Source organism: Eutrigla gurnardus (genome assembly GCF_963514095.1).
Source record: "Eutrigla gurnardus genome assembly, chromosome: 20".
NCBI lineage: Eukaryota > Metazoa > Chordata > Actinopteri > Perciformes > Triglidae > Eutrigla > Eutrigla gurnardus.
In genome coordinates this window covers 22923773-22949262 of record NC_139931.1, presented here as the reverse complement: position 1 = coordinate 22949262, position 25490 = coordinate 22923773, and the positions used below count along the sequence as shown (strand labels likewise).

Sequence of the window (25490 nt, the reverse complement as noted above, 5' to 3'; positions counted from 1 at the left end):
ATTTGGACATTTTAAATCCCCTCGATCAAATGGTAAATATAAATGACAAATGAAGTCTTGCCCTCCTGTTTGTTCCATATAAATCCAACTAATGCAACTAATGAAAACTGATCCAAAGGTGGTGGCAAAGGAATGTAATAAATAACTTAAGTAGTTTCGGTAGTATATGTATTTTTAAAAATATGAATTATCTCAATTACAGACACTGGTAATGGCATCCATCTATAAATCGACTCATTCATTTCCTTCATTAAGGGTTCCTAATTAGCATTAGCAACATATTAGAGTCTGGGCAAAAATCTTAACTCCTAATTACTCAAATTGTTCTACACAATATGGGCGAGAGAGGGCAACCCTGTCGACAGCCTTTACTGATTTTTATTGGTTGGGAAATATTTCTATTCAATATGATTTCCACTCTAGCATTTATATACATTTATGTATTTATATTATCTGAACCCATTTTATAAATGTATTCCCATACTCAAATCTTTCTAAAATATCAAAACAATGAGGCCATTCAACTCTTTTCGGAGTATAATGATATAGTGCTGTATCTGGTGCTTCTTTACATGCAGTACACAGAGAAAGCAAAGAGTGTCATGCAGATGGCTTGTTTCATTGACCCCAGGTTCAAAACTAACTTTTTAGATGACCCTGTGGATGCCATAGTTGACAGCCATGTCCAGGAGGCCTTGAAACTAACACCTATACAAGTCAGGCAGGAACTACAAAGCACCAGCAGTACCTCCACAGCAGCATCAGAAGGGAAAGGGCTGGCTGGGTTGCTAAAAAAGATTACCTCAACAAGGCAGCAGAGATCTGAAGAGGGTTCAGTTCCAGCCACCCCACAAAATGCTAGATGCTAGATTAGCAGCATCTTATTTGTTGATGATGGAGAGAATAAGTATACAATCAGTTCTGTTCCATTGATTTGTTTACATATTTTGTTTTTATTTTAATGTCATCAACATTTGAACATTTGGATTTGATTACATAGGATTGTATTTTATTTTTGTAATTTGTAACACACACACACACTAGGAGTTATCTGGTTTACATCGAGGTCTATCCTCCTCTTATCTCTCTGTCTCTCTGTGTGTGGTGTGTGGTGTGTGTGTGTCTGTGTGTGTGTGCTTGCTGTAAGAGGATTGATGACACTAACAATCCCCGTGATAACGTGTGTGTGTGTGTCCGTCTGCTTGTATGGACTCACAGATACCTTAACATGCAATTATGACATGTCTGGCATGATGAAGCATGTTCTAGTGTGTTTCTGCATGACTCAGCAAGGTGTACCACATTAGTAGGCCTCACACACACACACACACACACACACACACACACACACACACACACACACACACACACACACACACTCTCTCAGGCTTGTGGTCAGAGTTAGTCCACATAATTGAATGAGCTATAAATATCCAAGTGTCCAACCGTTGGAACAGAACTAATCCTCCTGAGTCAGTCAGTCGGTCCGTTTACACGCCACTGAAACAGGAAGACTTTCACTATTAGAGGACTATCAGAGGAAGAAAGCACCGATCTGATGAACGAAATCAAGAGGTTTAAAATGTGTTTAACTGGGCAGGAAGGGTCCAATAGAATTGAAGCCTTTGTCTTTGATGCTTGACTTGTCGGGATTACAAGTCAAATTAGTTAGTCTCTGCTCGAGGTGCAACAATACGTTTTTATCATGGTACCTTAGTGGGGATATCATTTTATTACGGTACTTACGTGGGGATACCAGTGTCGTAGGCAGAAATCATATTTTGGCTGGGCTAATACAAAAGTAGATGGGCTATCTTACTTATAAGGACTAGAATGACAAATATAGACAAACTGAAGAAATAGTGACTATTTTACTTTGCAACATTATGCATTACAAAGGCAATGACAGCAAAATACTGCTGCAAGTGCTACCAACAGAGCTCTATAAAGGCTGTACACAATACAACGGTATAGACAAAACCTGTCAATTCGTGTAATGGCTCTATTGCACAGCACAATTAATCAGCTTAACATATAAATCAGACAGAAATCTCACATTAACGACCATTGTTGCTTCAGGACGATGGCCAGCTACTGAGTAACAGAAAATGGGCAAATAATACAAATTTCCCGGAAAAGCAAATGAAAGAATGAAAACACCCAGCCGATGTATGAATTATGAAAGAATAACACACTTTCATTTCAATTAAATCAACCATACAACCTTCTCTCTCACAAACGGGCCGTCAGCTCCGCTCGGGAAATGTCTGCGCTTTTAAAAGAAAAGTGTGACCTTATCTACACTATAATCCAACCAAAAAAACTGTCTGTACCACTTTGATGAGAAGCACCTTGATTTGCCATTCTTGACAGTGCAGGGAAATACCTTCAAATCTGTGAAGGTGCTTCATCAATTGCAGAAATGAGCAGGTAAACTGACTCAAGCTGACTGGGAGAGAGCACTGGCACCGGGGAGCAAACAGCCAGGTCCGGGCTCACCTTCTTGTGGGCTAATGACTCCGAAGAACTGGGCTGGCTGGACTCCATAGATGGAGGCAGTAGCCCATCTTCTTCCTCAACTCTTGCTTTCTTAAAATAACACAACTTTGCTTAGCCAGCTAACTATCTAGAAAGCTGCCCAGTCTGCCTGTCTGAACTACTGTCTGATAAATTTGTTGCGGGTCTGGAACTAATTCAGTTAATCAGAAGAGAATTTAAGCACACACAAGGCAACCATATTACATTTGAAATTTCCTTTCTTACATAAATGTTTCTTTTTTTTGTAACAAAACATACATTCAGACAAAACATTCTGAATCCTTGAAATGACAGTCTAACAAGCAGGAGACTAAGAGAACCTCCAGACTAGAGACACGCAGGAGACTAAGAGAACCTCCAGACTAGAGACAAGCAGAAGACTAAGAGAACCTCCAGACTAGAGACACAATTCAATTCAATTCAAAACACTTTATTTATCCCTGAGGGGCAATTCAAGAGCACGCTGAGCAGTTCAAGTAAAATCACATGTAGACAACAAACACTCACACACACACACACACACACACACACACACACACACACACACACACACACAAAACCACAAGTATGAGATAAATAAATAAATGCAACTTTAAAGTGCAGTGCATTCATGTCCTTCAAGTCCAATCAAGTCCAATCCAACCCTCCACACAGTTCATGCTTAGGAGGTGGGTGGTTGCATGGGGGTGGGTTGGAGTGACTGGATGGGGATGGGTTTGGTGGGGCTGGGGCTCCACACAGTTTGTGGGTCAGCGATGGCTGCGAGTTGAGCAGGAGGACAGCTCTGGGCACAAAGGTTACCCTCCTCCTCTGAGTCCTGCATCGGAGACGACGCCCAGAGGGGAGCCACTCAAATGTAAAGAAGAGGGGGTGAGATGAGTCCTGAAGGATCCTGCCGGCTTTCCTCAAGGTCTGTTGCTCACAAACAGCCGGTTTCTATTTTGGAGTGAGATGGAATGGAGCCAGCACGTGAAGGAGAAGGTGATGATGCTCTCTATGAAGGAGTAATAGAATGTTTTAAGGATGTTTTTGCTTACACCGAAGGAATTTAGCTTCCGCAGGAGGTACTGGCGTTGCTGGCATTTCTTAAAAATCTCATCGGTGTTGTGGTCAAACTTCAACTGGTGATCAAATACTGTAGCCAGGTACTTGTACCTCTCCACTATTTCCACTGGTTCCCCGTGAATGGTGGTGACTTCAGCCTCTGCCAGCTCCCTCTGTCTTTCAGAGAAGGTCACTACTGTCTGTTGGGTTTTAGTCACATTAAGCTCCAGGAGACAGGAGGCAGGAGACTAAGAGAACCTCCAGACTAGAGACAAGAAGGAGACTAAGAGAACCTCCAGACTAGAGACAAGCAGGAGACTAAGAGAACCTCCACACTAGGGATGTCTGTGAACAGCAGAGTTTGTTCAGGGCAGCAGAGCCACAAAAGGAGACAGGAGGGTCCAGGACCAGTACCCTTTCACGGAAGTACTACAGGAATGCAGTCGTGATCACCGTCATGGGCACATTTGTAGCACTGTGAGTTATGAAAACCACCACACTGGTAGTCTTCAGTTAGCATGTAGTAAGGGACATTGATCAGCTCCAGCTGTAGTCATCAGTGATGGAACATGACAGTGACTGACCTCGGTTCAGTCACCTTCTCTTTCGTTCCACATGACTGAATCAGTAACAGAAAGGAAGGAAGCAGTTTGCATATAAGTCAAAACTGGGAGTTGTGGACGCCAGCCTAACCCTCCTGGACACCGTGACAAGGCATCTGGACTCTATAAATACATTTGTAAGGATTTTATTCATGGATTTATAATCAGCTTTTAACACAGTAAACATAAACACTCTTCTGCACCGCCTTCAGTCACTGCAGGTTGACACAAAATTGGTTTTATGCCTGCTGTGAAAATTTAAAATGAGGGGCCGGAAAAATATGGCTTGAAAATGATGAGCATCACATTAATAGCTACAGATACTGTAAAACACTACAACGACATATGAGTGCATATATTGTCTTATTTTATCAAGTAAAATATAAATTATAGGTTTACTCAACAGTTCATAGAAATTCAGGTAGAAATAGGTTAACTCAGAGTTCCACAGCTTATCCAAAAACAATCCTTATTTTATTAACATAGGCTGCCAAAGGGCGCACTCACATCAGGGCAATTTGATCCGTATCGTACGACACATGCATGGCTTGATGTTGCTTTCAAGGTGCGCCATCTCTGCATATATTTCTAGTAAACACTTGACCTGCATCAGCGCATGTGAGCACGAGCGGATCTGTGCGAGCAGGCAGCATGAGCGCAGCGGATTTTGGACGGAGACACACAGCCGCGTTTTTATTAAAAAAAGTACCGGTCCGGTTCCGCTCACAACACAAGTCTGAAGAGTGCAACAGCTTATCAAAATACAGTTTTTTCTGTCTCAACTTGCCGAGTTTTCAAAGTAGAAAGCGACATTGTGGTGGTTCAACGAGGCGGACAATCATCAGAACAACATCAAGCTCGTAAAGTACACAAAGAAGAACGTAGCGGGGGCACGGGGTGAGGATTGCTGTGGCCGCGCGCCTTTAGGAGCAAGTCTACAATGCTGCGCAGAGATGAGAGAGGGCATCTCATATCGGCCACTATACGGCCAGCATTTTTTTATGTTTTTTCCACTAAAAGGGCCAGTAAATATTCCTTCGCGGGCCGGATCCGATTAACGGCGATATTTTTTTTATCACCCGATAAGAGTCTCGCGTTAACGCAGCACGTTAACGCAGTCAATGGCCCACCAATATATATATATATATATATATATATATATATATATATTCAGAGCCACTCAAGTTTTCTCACGTTTGGAGTCCGCTTGTTCACCGTCTTTAGAGGTTAGCATTTTTGACTTCGGTCTCAACTTTTCCTCTGTGTGCCAGTTTTGTACATGGCCCTGCAGTCTCATGCACTTACATATGCTAATTAATTAGAACTGGCACGAGCTTTCAATTTACGAAGAAGTGGGAACCATCAAGATAAGAACACAGATGTGAAGATTTCAGCGGTTTAAGAAGGCATCATGAATCTGATGTAGGTTTTTCTCAGGAACTTTCTTAAGAACAAATTTAAGATAAAACTTATATAGGAATATATTGGTGAATGAGGCCCAATGTTCAGGAAAGTGCCGTAATAATAACAAATTTTATTGTTTTCTGAATATACTATATTGCCAAAAGTATTCGTTCACCTGACTTGACTTGCATATAAGTCATAAGTGACATCTGATTCTAAATCCATAGGGTTTAATATGACGTCGGTCCACCCTTTGCAACTATAACAGCTTCAACTCTTCTGGGAAGGCTTTCCACAAGGTTTAGGAGCAGTGTTGGTCATCTTACTTTTAAAAAAGTAATTACTTATAGTTACAAATTACTTTTCCTTAAAACTAATTGAGTTAGTAACTCAGTTAGCACATTGTAAAAGTAATTAGTTACTCAGCAAAGTAACTGATGTCATTTTTTAATGTTCTATAGCGCTATTACGTTCTATAACATCTTTAACGTCAAAGATGTTTATATTAACTGATTGAAGAATTAAAAACATAAAAGTATTTTAGAACATTTAGTATTTATTTGAACTCAATAGATTGCAGCCTGCCATATGATATGCACAGAAATAAAAATATATAAAAAATAAATATTGAAAATAAAATTCAAGTGAAAATTTAAGACACAAATGTAAACTTGGGTAAAAAGAAACAAATGAAAATCTGGCCATTAAGTAGTGCAAATCTCTGTAACTGTATATTAGACCTACTGCACAATAAACAGACCACTATCCTACTCATACATATTCCGTAAAGTAACGATATTAAATATTGAAAATAAAATATTATTATATAATATAAAATAATCAAATATATTAATATACAATAACATTCAAGCATACTTATCATGTGTTGATGTGAGGTGCTTCATAAGATTGGAGTTGCTTGAGGCAGACGTGGATCAAGTCTTTCTTCCTGGGCATAGCGTGCATGTTACATAAATATTCTTGCCTTTAAGTTCAATGAGCGAGAAGTAGTGTCGGTATTTCCAGTTCCAGAACGCTACCTTTGCATTTCCCTGGCTCGTCGGCATTGTCGCTGTCTTGTTGTGTCTGGTAGTCAGAGTGTGCAGTGAGACAGCATGAGCAGGGCATGATCTGCCCACCCAGCCAATCATCATCGCATTTGCAATGGCGTCATCATCCCCACCCCTGCTCTCTCCAGGCAGCTGATGTGTGGCACTGGCCAAAGCCGACACCTTGTGCTTCATTCAACCACATTGTAGTAACGCGCAACTTTACATTCTCAGTAACGGCAACGCCGTTGCAACAATGGGAAAAGTAATTCATGAGATTACTCATTACTGAAAAAATAACGCCGTTAGTAACACTGTTATACTATAACGCCGCTATAATCTAACGCCGTTAAACTCTAACGCCGTTAAACTCTAACGCCGTTAAACTCTAACTCCGTTAAACTCTAATGCCGTTAAACTCTAACGCTGTTATTACCAACACTGTTGAGGAGTGTGTTTATGGGACTTTTTAACCATTCTTTCAGAAAGGCATTTGTGAGGTCACACACTCTCAGTCTCCACTCTAATTCATCCCAAAGGTGTTCTATCGGGTTGAGGTCAGGACTCTGTGCAGGCCAGTCAAGTTCGTCCACACCAAACTCTCTCATCCATGTCTTTATGGAGCTTGCTTTGTGCACTGATGCACAGTCATGTTGGAACAGGAAGGGGCCATCCCCAAACTGTTCCACAAAGTTGGGAGCATGGAATTGTCCAACATCTCTTGGTATGCTGAAGCATTCAGAGTTCCTTTTACTGGAACTAAGGGGCCAAGCCCAGCTCCTGAAAAACAACCCCACACCATAATCCCCCTCCACCAAACTTTACACGTGGCACAATGCAGTCAGACAAGTACCGTTGTCCTGGCAACCGCCAAACCCAGACTCGTCCATCAGATTGCGAGATGGAGAAGCGTGATTGGTCACTCCACTGCTCTAGAGTCCAGTGGCGGCGTAATTTACACCACTGCATCTGACGCTTTGCATTGCACTTGCTGATGTATGGCTTGAATGCAGCTGATCGCCATGGACACCCATTCCATGAAGCTCTCTACACTTTTCTTGAGCTAATCTGAAGGCCACATGAAGTTTGGAGGTCTTTAGCGATTGACTCTGCAGAAAGTTGGCGACCTCTGCGCACTATGTGCCTCAGCATCCGCTGACCCCGCTCCATCATTTTACGTGGCCTACCACTTCTTGGCTGAGTTGCTGTTGCTCCTAATAGCTTCCACTTTCTTATAATCCCACTGACAGTTGACTGAGGAATATTTAGGAGTGAGGAAATATCACGACTGGACTTGTTGCACAGGTGGCATCTTATCACAGCACCACACTGGAATTCACTGAGCTCCTGAGAGCGACCCATTCTTTCACAAATGTTTTTAGAAACAGTCTGCATGCCTAGGTGCTTGCTTTTATACACCTGTGGCCATGGAAGTGATTGAACACCTTATTTTAATTATTTGGATGGGTGAGTGAATACTTTTGGCAATATAGTGTAGGTGCTCATTTTGGTGGAAAGAGTGAACTTTAACCAAATCCCCAAAGCAGACTACTGGTACGTGAAGCTGATTCATCCTTCCATCAAACGTAACCATGACTACAAGCTGAGGATGAAGATGGAGACATGAACTGGTGGTTTTTCTTTCCCCAGTAGAATAAGATGTGGAGTAGCATGGGACAATAGTAAAATCCATCCATCCATCCATTTTCTTCCGCTAAAACTAAGCACCCCTCTCTTCCCGCTAAACCGCTAGATTTTTTCCGCAGAAAGGAAAAAGAGTTGCAAGGCCAAAAGAAAATCCTAATTAACCAAACAACAATCCCAACCAAAGCTCAAAGGGCTTCATATGAGGTGGCATATTTAATTGCACAGGCAAAAAAGCCACACACAATCGGGGAAACACTAATAAAACCAGCTGCCATCGCTATGAGTCGCGCAATGCATGGGCATAAACTGGCCCGTTTGCTGGAATCAGTGCCGCTGTCTGACGGGACCATTTCCCGGCGCATCACCGATATGGCCCAGGACATAAAGAGTCAGCTGATTGACAGAGTGAAGAAAGGGAAATATGCTTTACAGTTAGACGAATCCACGGATGTATCAAACTGTGCCCAGCTGCTTGTTTTCGTTAGATATAGTTTTGATGGAAAACTTAACGAGGACCTGCTATTTTGCGCCCTGCTGGAGGGAACATGCACAGGCGAGGACATTTTCACAAAACTTGACAACAAACTGAAAGAAGAGGGACTGTCTTGGGATGAATGCATCGGTGTATGTACAGACGGTGCTGCAGCAATGCTGGGGAAAAAGAAAGGACTTAAAGCAAGAGTCTTACAAGTGGCGCCCCACATAAAATTCACGCACTGTATTATCCACAGAGAGGCTCTTGCGAGTAAAACGCTCGGCCCAGAGCTGAAAAGTGTTCTTGAGACTGCAATAAAAATTGTCAACCACATTAAATCGCGTCCACTCAACACCAGGCTGTTTGCCACTCTCTGCAACGAACTGGGATCGCAGCATGAGGGCCTGCTGTTCCACACAGAAGTCAGATGGCTTTCGCGGGGAAATGTTCTCAGCCGCCTGTTTGAGCTGCGGGATGAGGTGCGCTTATTTCTGATGGAGCATGGGTCCCAGCTCGCTGACCACCTGACTGACCCTGACTGGTTAACAAGGCTAGCGTATCTGTCTTGCATTTTTGACAGACTGAATGGACTTAACCTGTCATTGCAAGGTGAAAACACAAGCATCATGTCAATGAGTGATAAAATCCACGCATTCAAGAGAAAAGTGGATCGCTGGACTGCACGAGTTGAAATGGGCAGGATTGACATGTTTAATGAGCTGGACGAATTCATGGAAGAAAATGATCTGAGTGTTGACATTGTGAAGACGTCTATAACTACCCACCTTCAAGCCCTCCTGGAACACTTTGACAAGTATTTCCCTGAGGAAACGGCTCCGGAACAATATGACTGGATAAAATCACCATTCACTGTAACCACCGCAAGTCATCTGTCAGCCGGCATGGAGGACGCACTGATTGAGCTGTCATGTGACCGCACTTTAAAGATAGATTTTAATTCCAAGACGCTTGCGGAGTTCTGGATTTCAGTCGAGAGGGAATATCCACAGCTGTCCAAGGCCGCGATGGACGTACTGACGCCGTTTGGCTCCACATACCTGTGCGAAAAAACTTTCTCTGCACTGACATATATTAAAAATAAATACAGATCACGTCTAAATGTGGAGGATGATCTCCGTGCGGCCGTCTCAACAATTAAACCGAGAATGGAATTGCTGTGTTCCGCGCATAGCGCGCATCCATCTCAGTAGATGAGATTAACGCTGAAACATAGTTGCCAGCAACAATGTACATATGTTTACAACAGTTTGTGGATATTACCCTGACTGAGATATTCTTCTGTTCAAATGGAAATTAAAGTAATGTTTCAAAGTTAAGTTTGCACATGACAGCAATACTGTGCACTCATGTTACATGGATATTATTATGACTGAGGTATTCTGCTTTTTATCAAACAGTAAATTTCTATATGTAAACTCATATCAGGCTGCTCTGTTCTTTTGTGTTGTCGTTAAGCCCGTGTTTGGATAAGCCATAGTGCGTATGGCCTGTGCGCACATTTTATTTTATTTTTTCAGTTACAACCGGGGATAGTGGGGGTCGCCAGTCTCTGGCACCGTTATTTTGGGGGTCGCGGGTTGAAAAGTTTGGGAACCCCTGCCCTAGAGGTCTATATAGTAGCTCACAATAGTCCAGAGACCATACCAGACTATATGGAGAAACCAGAGACTATGGGCCCTAGTTTCGTAGACCAGGCGCAGTCAGCTTTCAGTGCACCTGCGCCGTGCCGACGGGGTGTGTCCGCCTGGACTTTGCAAGTTTGGTGCACCGCGCAGGCTTCAGTACAAGTTCCGTCACTTGACAACCCGATGACAGAAGCAGCGCCGCCGCTCCCACCACGCTCATCACGCGCTGTGCGTGCGTATCATAATAATAACAATGCCGATATTATAAAAACAGGAGAGAGAGAGGGAGATGTTTTGGTCCGAGAGGCTGAGTTTCCGTTACGCGTGCCATCCGCCTTTGATCTGACGTCAGATGTGACGGGACAATCTATATAGATATAAATTCACGTGTTGATTCAGTTAGTTGCATTAAATGGTGTTTGTTGTGATTATTTATTGCATTTAAATGTGCCTGGAACTGTGGAAACCTGCCTGTGAGGTCTCGGTGACGTGTGCGCACTGCGCGCCGTCAGCCAAACTTCCACTCCGCCCGCTGTGATTCGCATTGAATGAATGGACTTCATTTACGCCTTACGCCTTGCGCCTTGCGCCGAAAGTAGACCAGGTTGGAGCTGGCGAGCTTTCAGCGCAGTCTCGGCGAGGCTTTTTGCCACGAAACTTCCGCTACGCCAAGCTGAATCTGTGACGCCTCCCCCTGCTGCGCCGCCACACCCATCTTGGCGCAGGCGATCCACCAAACTGACAAACTGACGGTGCGCAAGGCTGCGCGGGTCGAAACTTGCATTGCGCCGGCTCCGCCACCCTGCGCCGCCCTGCGCTGCGCCACAAAACTAGGGCCCTATCTGTGGTCTCCCAGAGGTCACTAATATGGTGGCTGCCAGAATTTCTAGTATTTTTGAAGTTTGAAAACAAAGTTTGATAGACCAGCTGGTAAATCTGAAAATCTGAATGTCTTCAAATTCTGCTGTTTGTTCTACAACTAACCACGTGACTTCTGATTTGTTGGAGTGGATCTATTTGAATATGTATTGAAATTGAATTAAAAATGATACTCCATTGTAAACATCTGAGTGTCCAATGTAACAATCAAAGAGTCAAACCTCAATATGGCTATTTCAAATAATAATAAAGATGAAGCAAAAATAGCTTCAGTTTACTGTCATTCAACATGAGGAGAAATAATCAGCGACTACAATTCAAATATCGTACGTCATCAATTCAGGCTCAACGCTCGTGTGACAGAATGTTTGACAGACCATGTGATAACCTGATGACCCCATACAGATCTGCAACTGAATCACCATGGAAATAAGCCTCAGTGCATTATTTATCTACAGGGCCTTTCAGGGCCTGAAGAGAAGAATAAATACACTATCACCATGCATCTATAAAAATAAAAATATTGAATGCAAAGTCCCATATCTTGATCCATATGATAACTTAGACACGTGAAGCAGGTTGTTGCTGTTTCAACACGTGAACGGAGCAGACACGAGAGAGGATCACACCGATTCAACAGTTAGTGAGCAGCCAGCTGAGGCCTAACGTCCCTCCCACCCCCGTCCTGACCGCCAAAGTGGACCAGTCCTGTCAGCTTTCATTGTTAGCCACAGACTGAGCTGCAGCACATTGTGGAGTGAAAGTAGAGCAGGCCTACCTTCTCTCATTCAGTGAGCCGGCACTCCAAGGCTCTAGTGGTCCGCAAACGGAGGTACCGAGGATTCCTGCTCTACAAACTCCTCTCTGCAGCCCTGATGGTTACTAGCTGTCTCCTCTCTGCTCCTCCCTGGTGTCAGGAGGAGGAGGAACCTTTAAGGAGGAGGAATGGGGGAGGTGGAGGCTAAAAGCAGCTCCAGGATCCATTCACATGCAAATGGTCCTAGAAGCTTCCACTAATCCCTGAGAGGAAAAGGAAGACGCCTCCCCAGTCCTTCTCCTCCTCCTCCCCAGTCCTCCTCCTCCCTAGTCCTCTTCCTTTCCAGTCCTCTCCACCTGCTCCTCCCCAGTCCTCCTCCTCCTCCCCAGTCCTCCTCCTCCTTCCAGTCCTCTCCACCTCCACCTAGGGCTGGGCGATATGGACCAAAAGTCATATCTCGATATGTTCAAGCAAAATATCGATATAAGATAAATATCGATATTTGTTGATGCAATAGCATAGATGGTGTTGCCGCGTTCCAACTCGTCATTCTACGTCAAGCACCACTGTGCATTCATTTCCAGCCTGCCTGTGTCCTTGTGCTCGTAACCGGCTGACTGCAAACTCAATCCTAAATTTGTCAAATGAAAAAGTTGAGGTGTTCTTGCGGCGTTTATTTTTCGTGTCACTGGCGCGCATGTGTGTGTGTTGTGGAGGGACGCATCGGGGAAAGTCCGCTGAGAGCCCGCTTTGTAGTTGTGACTGCGGCAGACTCAGCGCTGAGCTTGGAGGGTCCAATGTGAGTCCGGCTGGAACCGAAACTTGTTGCCTTCCACCAAGAACTCCTCGTGTGTCCTGTTCCCGTTAAACGGCGCGGGGCCGCTGCGCAAGTTGCTAATGGACATCATGTGTCTGCGTGTCTACTTTGAATGTGGTAGAAACAGTGGTTTAATAAAAGGCAAAATGCTGCATTCGATGTGCCGTCAGCCTGTCATGAGCCGCGAATCTTTCTGAGACGAACCAGGACGTGTAACGTCCGCTCCGATGCATCATGAAACATTTTTTTACTGTGTGTAACTTATAGAAGAAGGCTCTGGTTAAGTAAATAATTGCAAGGTTCGCAACGATGGCGAAACAACTAGGCTACGGGCGGTACAGACGGCAAGCGCTCCATGGCGTCGTCGGACTCCACACTGGAGGGGATTAAAAAAAAGTGACGTGAGTGGAAGGGCGGGGGAGCAGTGTGTGCCGGAGGCAGCAGGAGAGAGAGAGAGAGAGTTGCTAAAGAGCAGGCGGCAGGCGCAGCACGAAATTACTGTTATTTTGACCAAATGTGCAGTACTTTAAACGCAAATTATTTTATATCGATATTGACGATAGCGTTGCGTTCCGTATCTCGTTTGAAAAAATATCCATCCATCCATTTTCTACCGCTTATCCTGTATTTAGGGTCACGGGGGGGCTGGAGCCAATCCTAGCTGTCATTGGGCGAAGGCAGGGTACACCCTGGACAGGACGCCAGTCTATCACAGGGCCAACATGTAGAGACAGACAACCATTCACGCTCACATTCACACCTACGGGCAATTTAGAGTCACCAATTAACCTATCCCCATCCTGCATGTCTTTGGACTGTGGGAGGAAGCTGGAGAACCCGGAGAGAACCCACGCTTACACAGGGAGAACATGCAAACTCCACACAGAAGGAACCCGGGCCGACCCGGGAATCGAACCCAGGACCCTCTTGCTGTGAGGCGAGAGTGCTACCCACTACACCACCGTGCAGCCCTTGAAAAAATATCGATATATTTAAAAAATCAATATATCGCCCAGCCCTACCTCCACCTCCTCCCCAGTCCTCTCCACCTCCTCTTCCCTAGTTCTCCTCCTCCTTCCAGTCCTCTCCACCTCCTCTTCCGCCCCAGTCCTCCTCCTCCTGCCTCGTTGTCTCTGTAGTGACCTAGAAAACCAATGACTTTCCCACCTTCTGCTTTGATCCCTTCCCTTCTGGACGGTCCATCCATCCATCCATCCATCCTTCCATCCATTGTCTACCGCTTATCCTGTATTCAGGGTCACGGGGGGGCTGGAGCCGATCCCAGCTGTCATTGGGCGAAGGCAGGGTACACCCTGGACAGGACGCCAGTCTATCGCAGGGCTGACACGTAGAGACAAACAACCATTCACACTCACATTCACACCTACGGGCAATTTTAGAGTAATCAATTAACCTCCTTCTGGACAGTCACACATAGGAAATCTCTTACCTGGACATGACATGGACACAAAATATGCCATTTTATGTGTGTTGCTCAGCAAAACAAATTGGATTTAGATAGATGGCATTACCCGAAAAAACCAACAAAACCAACGTTAGCTTGAGACAACAAAACCAACGTTTGCTTTAGACAACAAAACCAACGTTATCTTGAGACGACAAATCCAACATTAGCTTGAGACAAGAAAACCACTGTTGGAACACAGTGGAACAACAATGGCAGGTGGACTGAGAGTTGAGTTAAACATTTACACAAGTCTTCTTGGCTTTCCATCTTCTTCGCATCGACGTTCTGAGCTTGTTAAATCCCCCTGGTGGCGTGGCGTCCACATTACACATCTTCAAAACGTCTCGTTGTGTCCCGGTTTACCAGCTCTACCCGTTCACACCGAGGTGGTCTCTCCTGGACACTCCTGGTTCCTCCCCGTGAAGGCAGTAAAAGAGGCTAAACATGAAGTCAGCTGATGGATGTGAACCTGAATATCTGATATCTCAGAACAGAAGTGTGTTTTTAACACACAGGAAGAGAAAAGGGAAACTACGCAAAATATGTTTACAATCAATGTCACTGTAATGGGAATTTTGGATGTTTGTAATTTATAATCAGAATCTTTGTCAGGCCAGACGTTGATCCGCATCTCCTCTTCTCGACTGTTATGCTATGACTAAAATGAATGCCTGTTTGTAGGTGATATGAGCATGAGTGCCACCTGAATTAAGATAATTTCAGAGGACATTATGACATCTGTGTTCTGTAAATCTTGTCTTTGTCTGTACATCTTGTCTTTGTAAGATAGGACATGAACCATCTTTTGTCTACGGTACCATCCCTCCTCCTCAAAAGGCAGATTGCTGTTAGACTCAGGGTCGTTCCTGCTGACTCTGTACCTTTGCATCAGGGGTGAACATTATTTTCCTCTGCAGATGAAAATACTTTGTGGAATAAACCTCGGAGAAAAAGCTGATCCTGGTTGTTGATCTTTATTGGGCAGATTAATTTTTTCCACAACATCACGATGCAAACAAGCGAAGGATCTTCTCTAACTTCCTGTTCAAACACTAGAACGCTGTGGTTTAATCCTGGTGGAGATACATGTTTCCACGTGGACGTCACCACTTCTGTTTGTATGGAAACCTCGTTCTGCTCATGCGTCGCCATGTTTGAGTATTAACACTGATTGTATTTACTGTTACATGCAACTCTTGCCCAACACTTTGCGAATGATGTTCAATACTAAATAACTGATTATGTCATTATTATTTTCTGTTCAGAATCAGGCAGGAATGTTGCCATCTTCTCCCAATGAAGGGAGAAAAAAGAATCAAAATGTAGACCTTTAAACTCTTTTTTATTTATACTATTTTAAAACTGTTACTTTGAAATATTACAAAACAAACACCACAACAAAATAACTACAATATGGTGAAAATCTTGTATCACAATGTTGGTAATGGCATATCTCAATCCCGAAGAATATGACGACATGGCATAATTTCACGTTATTCAAGAGATACATCATCTATTTGAAATAACCACATGCATATATTCTTTTGTTGCTTATTTAATTAAGAACTTGAGAGCCAAACAATAAAGACACATTTGAGTTAGAATGTAATTATTATTATTATGATCAACTTTATATAAGAAGTGGACATCGTCATGCTGACGTCACCCGTCGGTTTGTGGAGTACGGTTCTGAAGATTCAAGTTCAGCATTTTGTCCGTCGCCATCTTGGAATTTTTGCAACCAGTGAAGGAAGTGACCATATTTGGACTGTGGAGGATCAACCTGGATTCTGGTGTGAAGCTGCTAACAAAGCTTGCTTCATAATTCAAGGTCAACTTTACAGCTAAGTGTTAAAGTCATCTTAGTAGCTAACTGCATTGGTAGCGTGGTAGCAACCTGTCATTCAGCAGTTAGCCCCGCCCCTAAAGCATCCCCTGATTTCTGGTCTGTTGGACTCTAAATAATAATAATAACAATAATAATAATAATAATACATTTTATTTGTATAGCACTTTTAAAAGTTATTTAGTGTGGTGGTGGAGAAGGCCGGTAAGGTAGGAGGGGGCTTGGTTGTGGAGGGCTTTGTAGGTGAGCAGAAGGACTTTGAAATGGATTCGTTGTGGGACAGGGAGCCAGTGGAGTTGAAGAACACTTGAAACTAGAGATTGAGGCCATAAACTCATGTTTACAATGTTTACTGAGATAATACATCAAGAGAGAATTAGACTCATTTTCTCATAGACTTTTATAGAATCAGAGAGGAGTCGCCCCCTGGTGGCCAACAGAAAGAACAACAGTTTAAGGACCTTCAGCGTATAGGTTTAGGCATCATATGAGATACATAACCCTGTTTTTTGGGAACGGATGGAGATCAGAATGGAGCTTTCTTCTCGCTGTCTCACCAATGAACATATAAATATCACAAATATCATATATATATGTATCTATATTATACTGCTCAAAAAAATAAAGGGAACACTAAAACAATATAATGTAACTGTAAGTCAATCATATTTCTGAGATATCAGCCTGTCCAATTAGAAAGCAGCACTGATTGGGAATCAATTTCACCTGTTGTTGTGCAAATGGAACAGACCACAGGTGGAAACGAGTGGCAATTAGCAAGACATCCTTCTAAAGGAATGGTTCTGCAGGTGGTAACCACATACCATTTCTCTGTTCTCGGCCTTTCTGGCAGATTTTTTGCACCACTAGAGGTAGCATGAGGCTGTTTCTCCAACCCACAGAAGTTGCCCAGTTAGTGCAAACTCATCCAGGATGGCACATCAATGCACAGTGTGGCAAGAAGGTTTGCTGTGTCCCCCAGCACAGTGTCAAGAGCATGGAGAAGATTCCATGAGACAGGCCAGTACACCAGGAGACATGGAGGGGGCCAAAGGACAACAACCCAACAGCAGGACCAATATCTGCTCCTTTGTGCACGGAAGAACAAAAGGAGCACTGCCAGAGCCCTACAAAATGACCTCCAGCAGGCCACTAATGTTCAAGTTTCAACTCAAACTGTCCGAAATCGACTCCATGAGATCAGAGACTGGCAGATTCGCCATTGGCGCCCTGTGCTCTTCACGGATGAGAGCAGGTTCACCCTGAACACATGTGACCAACACACATATATATATATATATATAAAACATATTAAGGGCTAATGCACATAGCTCTTTGTGAAGGCCTTTCATGCTCGTACAGGAAGGAAGCTACGTTCTTTTAACATTTCAAGCAAGTTGTTGCTGACGAGCAGAAAGGCCTGTTTTCATTCAGAATTGTGCAACAACCCGACAGAGGCGGTTTCACTGTTGCATGTTGTCTCACACGGACATTAGAAAGAGCTGCTGGAGCAGACTGGCAGAGGTAGCTGGTAACTCATGTTCTTCGGTTGGAGCAGATTATTTATTAGAGTGACAGGAAACAGGAGCGTTAGCAGATAGAGTAGGAAGATGTGTGATATGAAGTATGGGCCGGTGTAGCGTTGAAGAACTCACGTTCCTCTACAATGATTGGAGGTATGGTGTGAAGTATTGACGTTCTGCCTTGAACATTCTCTTATTTTCAGGGTCATTTTTTTGCAAAGTTGTGCAATGATTTGACGGAAGTGTCAGTGAATGGCACAATATGCTAAAAATGTATACTATAATAGTATATTATATTATATATCATATTACAGGATAGGTGGACCAGACCCAGTCCTCATACCAGACTGATCTCATGAAGTGGCGTATGTATGACACGCCAACTCGTATGCCATTATGGCGTGTTATCACTACGCACAATCGCATGTTTATCAATGCCGAACCATAACCCTAAAGGGCGTTTACATACACGCAGATGTGATGGGTCGTTTCGCTCAGAACGTACACATACACGCGGATAGCTCGAATTGCGTACAGATAACACACCACAGGAAGTGGCGTGTATATTTACGAAAAGTCATGATGCCACGTTGCTCATACAGACACAGTCCTAATACAGGCCAAGTCCGCATACAGACCCAGTCCTTATACACACAGTCCTCATACAGACACAGTCCTCATACAGACCCAGTCCTCATACAGACCCAGTCCTCATACAGACACAGTCCTCATACAGACCCAGTCATCATACAGACACAGTCCTCATACAGACCAAGTCCGCATACAGACCCAGTCCTTATACACACAGTCCTCATACAGACACAGTCCTCATACAGACCCAGTCCTCATACAGACACAGTCCTCATACAGACCCAGTCCTCATACAGACCCAGTCCTTATACACACAGTCCTCATACAGACCCAGTCCTGATACAGATCCAGTCCTCATACAGACCCAATCCTCATACACACACAGTCCTCATACACACACAGTCCTTATACACACAGTCCTCATACAGACACGGTCCTGATAGAGACCCAGTCATCATACAGACACAGTCCTGATAGAGACCCAGTCCTCATACAGACAGTCCTCATACAGACCCAGTGCTCATACAGACCCAGTCCTGATACAGACCCAGTCCTCATACAGACCCAGTCCTCATACACACACAGTCCTCATACACACTCACAGCTGACAAGCATGCAGACTAGTTTTCACATGTTGGGATGTGAAACACTTTGAGCCCCACCAGAACAAGCAGTAGCGTACTGTAGAGTACTGTACTATTAAAGTACTGCTACAAGTACTATTACAGTACTACTTGTACTATTACAGTACTATTACAGTACTACAAGCACTATTAGAGTGCTACTACAAGTACTATTACAGTACTACTTGTACTATTACAGTACTATTACAGTACTATTACGCTCCGTGGTTAAAGAAAACGCTGTTTAAAGGGTCTGAAAAAGCATTGAGCTGTTCTTTACCTGATGTGGAGACTCAGCAGTCAGTAGTGACACACATATAGCACTGGCCAGGATGTCATATCGTTGCCTGTGTGTGTGTGTGTGTGTGTGTGTGTGTGTGTGTGTGTGGAGGGGTGTGGCACTGTGTGTGTGTGCGTGTGTGTGTGTCAGAGGATGATGCATTTCCTGTCCTGTTTCCTGGTTAGATCTGCTGGCTGTCCGACTCAACAACACACCGTCACAGAAGGTCATGTGCAGCTTCTCAACCAGCAGGAATCTGTTCTGTCATGTTCACCGTCACCGTGCAGGCAGATTAAAAAATAAATTATATTGCGGGGGGGGGGGGGGGGGGGGGGGGGTGGATCTGTCCAATTGGTTGGAAGTCTCAGAGAAAATGAGCCTACTTCTCTCTGCTGGCCACCCCAGGGGGCGACTCTCTGATTGTATAGAAGTCTATGAGAAAATGAGCCTACTTCTCTCTTGATCTCAGTAAACATTGTAAACATGAGTTGATGGTCTCAAGCTCTAGTTTCAAGTCTTTTTCAATCCAGCATGATGGTCATTTAGTACATTATGATCCATTTAGAGTCCAACAGACCAGAACACAGGGGATGCTTTAGGGGCGGGGCTACCTGCTGATTGACAGGTCACTACCATGCTACCAATGCAGTTAGCTACTAAGATGACTTTATCACTTGACCTTGAAATATGAAGATAACTTAGTTAGCAGCTTCACACCAGAATTCAGATGGATCCTGTGGGTTCAGGCCCCTCCCACTCTGAACTGGGAGCCCTTTCCCTTAGGGCAAAGGGAGTACTAAGGTAGTACTAATGGCCATCCTCTGAGTGGGCTGTTAGCGGCAAAACTATTCAGCCATGACAGAACATCTGTTAGCCAGCACTTAGCTGCCCTTTCTGCACTCCAAAACTATTGTGACAAAAGCAGCATGCTATCCAAAATTACCTTCAGTTAGCATTCAGCCAGCACAAGCAACAGCACTGGGGATGACAGCTAGCTAGCTTCAAAACTAAAAACATATTCACACTGCGATAATCATCATAAACACTGGATTTGTATTATTGAGTCCTAGCTTCCTCTCCTCACATGCTTCCTTGCTTCCCGCCTTGCATGCGGAGGAACAAAGCAGACCCAAGTGGGGAAACGTGGCAGCAGTTGAAGAGACTTGGATGCAACATGTGTGGAGGAGCTAATGCTCTCCAGGATGAAGTTGAACTCAACCAGGACTCAATGCTGCCCTCCAGTGGCGTCAGTGGCAAAGACAAACTGTGGTGAATGAATGTGGTATTCATCTTTCTTATCGTGCACACCAAAGCTGAGAACAACAGCAGATGAAATCTCAATCTTCTCCGATAAGAATCTTTGCTCAATCGTCTGTTTGTTTCTTGGGAGCAGAAGTGAGGTGTGACGGACATGCAGAAGATCAGCCTCAGCTTCAAAATACAAACATGTTATCTGGAGCAGTGATTCCCAACCCCAGGTTCCTGGACCAGTGGCCGGGCCATTGACTCGTTACTACCGGGCCTTCAAAAGTGTTCAGAATAATGGTCTTTTTTAGCTTTTCCCCCCTAGAATACAGTGTTTCCCTGACGTTACAGGCCTATGGGGGTTTCATCGTAACCAGTGCTTGAATTGGGCCGGTACTCACCAGTACGCAGTACCGGGACTTCTGATTTTTACCCATCTGCGTACCGTTACTTCTTACAGCGTACCGCCACCTCATGACGCATCTCAGACGCATATTGTAGTTCTTTTATCATGTTGTGGATACCTATAATAAGCTATGCAGTTGATGAATCTGTCTTCATTTTAGATCGTCAAGATTCAGTTTAAAAGATTCAGTTTAAGTTTAAGAAGCTTGCAGGAGGCTGCGGCGCACTGTCTCTCCACACTTGCCGTCAGTCGAATGCATTTCAGGATACCGTAAATCCTCTAATATAGCCTCAGCCAAAATCTTCGCAACGCGAACCTGACAATGAATGGGAAGCGTGGAAATAACGCTGCCTGTCGACACTTGCCCCGGCCTCCATTAGAGACCGGCCGTTATTTACCTCCGCCGTTATTTATGTACAGGGAGCAGAAATGGAAAAATAAAACCGGTCAACCTCTCTGGATGGAGAGGACTAGACAGAGGGATTCGAGAGTGAGTATCTAAGTTGTGATATCTTTATTCCAAGACACTCTCTCTCTCTCTCTCTCTCTCTCTCTCTCTCTGTCTCTCTCTCTGGGACTAGGGCAAGCAAGTTGAGAGTCAGAGCATACAAGCAAGCAGAAAGCAAGTAGCTACAATAAAACCACACATAGTTGCCATCTCACTGTACATTGTATCCATTTAGACAAACAATATTTTCCTGTACAAAAATATGAACAAAATAAATTTGAAGATATGGATTGAAGTTTTTTTTTTTACAGAGAAATGTGTGTGTGAAAATGATCAACTAGTATATGGTTTATCTAAGCAACTAGTATAGGGTTTATAGGTAAACCAGGCAAAAACACATGGTATCCATGAGAGCCACAAGCGCGCGTGCTGTGCAGTTGCTGATTTAGAGTACTGGCACCTTTTTTATTCCAATTCAAGCACTGATCGTAACTGTTAGCTGGTACCACGTTACGTTAGCAATTGTCCGGTGGGTAGAGAGAGAGAGACAGAAAGAGAGAACATGACGTTGAGTATGAAGTCAGCAGTAATGTTACAGCGTGAACATCAGTGTAGTGTGTGTTGCACTTATTTGTTGGTGAATGAACAATACAACCTGAGACAGGCTAAAATGATATTACTACTACTGTTAATACTACTACTGTTAATATTACTGTTAATACTACTACTGTTAATACCTCTACTGTAAATATCTGTACTGTTCATATTACTGTTAATACTACTACTGCTGTTAATACCTCTACTGTTAATACTACTACTGTTAATAGTAGTACTGTAAATATTACTGTTAATACTAGTATATTTACTTTTAGGGCATTTAGCAGAAACCTTTGTCCAAAGCAGCTTACAATAAGTACATTTGTCAAAAGAAAGAAAGAAAGAAACCACAACATATCATTGCCGATAAAGTAAGAGCCAAAAAAAAAAGAAACAAGTGTAAGGTCCTCGTCCTCCAAACATACCTTAAGTGCTATAGGCAAGAACATAGAAGTGTTTTTTTTTTTGGGGGGGGGGGAGTAGTATGTATGGTGAAGGCTGAACAGGTGAGTCTTGAGCCTTTTTCAGAAGATTGCAAGTAGGGATCGACCAATTATCGGCCTGGCCGATAATATCGGCCGATATTCAGCATATTCAGCATTTGGCTCTGAAGCAGCCGTCTCTGCCTGTAGTCACCACTCTCTTGGTTGTGTAACAATGTCCCGCCCACATCTCTCATTGATTGGTTACTTGGCACAAGTGAGTCAGTGACAGCCAATCAATCAACACTGAAGCCTCTACATGCCGTGCCACAGACACGGAGGAGAGGACTGCTCCGGTGAGCCAGCAGAAAAGGTAAGGCAGTGACAGTCGAAGTTTCAAAGCCCTCTAGGATGAAGTTTTATAAAATACCACAACGATTAAACTGTTCACAACTTCAACACGGGGTAGGCTATTTAATGATGGCCCACCGCTACATTATAATTGCTGCGACCGCTTTAGAGCTGGGGCCAGACGCACAATAATAATAGGAGACCCTTACGGTTATCATTACTTTGTGGGAATAATTCCTCTCCCGGTTTATCAATAAACAACACCCGAGGTGATTATAGCCTCTAAGTTTAACACCACACGCTAACGTGTCCTTGTTTGTTTTCAATAGCGCTCATGCTCTCACTACACTATGATCACACAGAATAGATGTTAAATATTCGTCTTTTTGCCGGTCCCTCGTAAAGTCCGGGGAAATGATGGGCCATTTCAATGAGTCAGGCAGAGAGCACATGTCGAGTTTTTTTCAATCAATAAAGTTACCGTCGCGTCTACAACTCACGTGTGTAAAGTAGCCTTTATTGTTTGCATTTACGATTGCAAAGTGCCTTATTCTTATTTATGTAATATGACATACTGTTCTAAGCAGAAGAGTGTACATTTAATGTTCTGAGATTCCGAATATGACTTAATTTCTCTAAATATATAAATAAATATAATAATAAATAAGGAACTATAAGTGAAAAACTCTGGTAAGCACTGAAAGTTGTGTCTTTATTTACTCATTATGCTGTTTTATGTAAAATTTTAGTCTGAAAAGTAACTATTAAATCCATAAAATTAATGTAGTGAGCCAAGGTTCCGGCCACCCTCTTTATTGGTTTGCTCTTAAGGCTGGATCAGATGTAGCGTACCTGAGAGGGAGATAACAGAAGACATCATTATTAATGGCCATTTTTTCAGTGTAAACAAACAGTATACTGTATTCATTCTAATCCCAGGTGTGTTTCTCTAAATTTTGACAGCAAAATTTTCATTTTTACTGCAAATAAATATCGTTTCTACATATCGGCTATCGGTTTCGCTTGGTTATTAATAATCGGTATCGGTATCGGCCCTGAAAAATCCATATCGGTCGATCCCTAATTGCAAGGGACTCTGCTGTCCTGACATTGGTCAGGAGTTCGTTCCACCACTGAGGCGCCAGAACAGAGAAGAGTCTGGACTTTGCTGAGCGACATTTGTTTGATTTCAACGATGGTGGTACCAGCCGGCCAACTGAAGTAGAGGAGCGAAGTGCTCGCTTCGGGGCGTGTGGTTTGACCAGTGTTTGAAGGTATATGGGTGCCGTTCCATTGATGGCCTTGAAGGCCAGTACCATCGTCTTGAATTGGATGTGGGCTGCAACAGGGAGCCTGTGGAGGTCATGGAGGGGGGGGGGGGGTCACATGGGAGAATTTGGGTAGATTGAAGACGAGGCCGTTTCCTCAGTAGACATTAGGGAGAATTGTTCTGTGGATGGTAGTGAGGAAAGAACAGTTGAGGAGAGAGCGGAGGGAGAGAGGGATTTCAGGTTGCGGCGGGTGGTGACAGTTTGAGGTGTAGAGGGGAGGGACGTGGTGGACTTCAAGGGGAGAGAGAAAGTCACAAAGTGGTGGTTGGACACAGTGAGCGATTTAATTGATTCATTTGCATTTTTTATTTCCTATTGCTTGTGAAATGGCTGAACTGCAAAACCGTGATTTAGAAACAGTTATAGACTCTGCAAATTTGCTTTGCTGAAGTACGATCCTGTCGCATGCGTCCGTAACTTCTCAACCTTTCATGCGATAGCCCTAATTCCAGCGGCTCCTGGCAGCAGAGTCAGCACTTTCCTGATATACTTGATATACATGACGTTACGGTAATGACGGGGCTTTCCGAGGGGGGAAGAGCTTGCTGCTGGAGCGAAGGAGAGCGGAGACGGCAAAGTTGAGCATTGTTTTGGTGGACATTTCGTGTAGGTTTCTGTGTGTTGTTTATAATATATAATAGTGTTGGTAATGTTTTTGACTTTTGTTTAACTTCTTCGTATTTCTGTAAGATTATGGTTTGCTCCTCGTACGTGAAATATGCCGCTCTGCTGCCCGTAGACTGATCCATGTTTGTGATTGGTCAAATGCTGCAAGCCCCGACTCTTTCACGTGCACACGCTCACAGCTGGAAAGGGAAACCCTGGTTGACTTACCGAGTTGATAACCAGCGTCGTGTGACCGCTTATCTCTGATTGCCTTTGTTAGGGTTACTTAAGCTAGATCTACCTCTAGTAGATGGGTGAGTGTGAGAGGCTGTGAGGGCTTGAAATGGTAGAAATACAAATGGGACAGCACTCGGCATGTCACTTTACTTTGATGACACAAAATATATAAAAGGGCCTATGATGACATTCCTATGATTTCAAGTGTTTTATGTTCCATATTAAATCTTTAATGTTAATGTTTCTGTGTAAATGTAATATTCCACACATGCGCCGTCCTCTTTGTTTCCCTTTTTTAAAATTTGTGTTTCACGCCGCAACACTATGAACTGTGGGTAATTCCCTCAGGTAAAGTCAGCATCGATGCTGACTTACAGAAAGTTGGCATAAAAGACTCAAAGAGTCCGCGAGCGAGTCCTCCTACACCTGACGATGTGACCGTGGGACAGACCTGAACCCTCAGGGACTCAACAGGAATGCCCATCAAATCTGTGAGTCTGTGAGGCATGATTCCTTGCGAGAGCAACATTTAAAGTGACGCACACTTTGGGTGGTTCATGAAAACAAAAAATATGCCTAATTGCATATTTAACAACGACTTTCGGGCTGCACAATGGTGTTGTGGCCAGCACTGTCGCCTCACAGCAAGAGGGTCCCA

At 43.8% G+C, this 25490-nt stretch overlaps 1 protein-coding gene across 1 annotated transcript in view; it reads right to left on the bottom strand.

The window, feature by feature from the left end:
- LOC311030460 (uncharacterized protein) overlaps positions 1-25490 on the bottom strand; it is a 110883-nt gene that overhangs the window by 39776 nt on the left and 45617 nt on the right. The window lies entirely within an intron of this gene.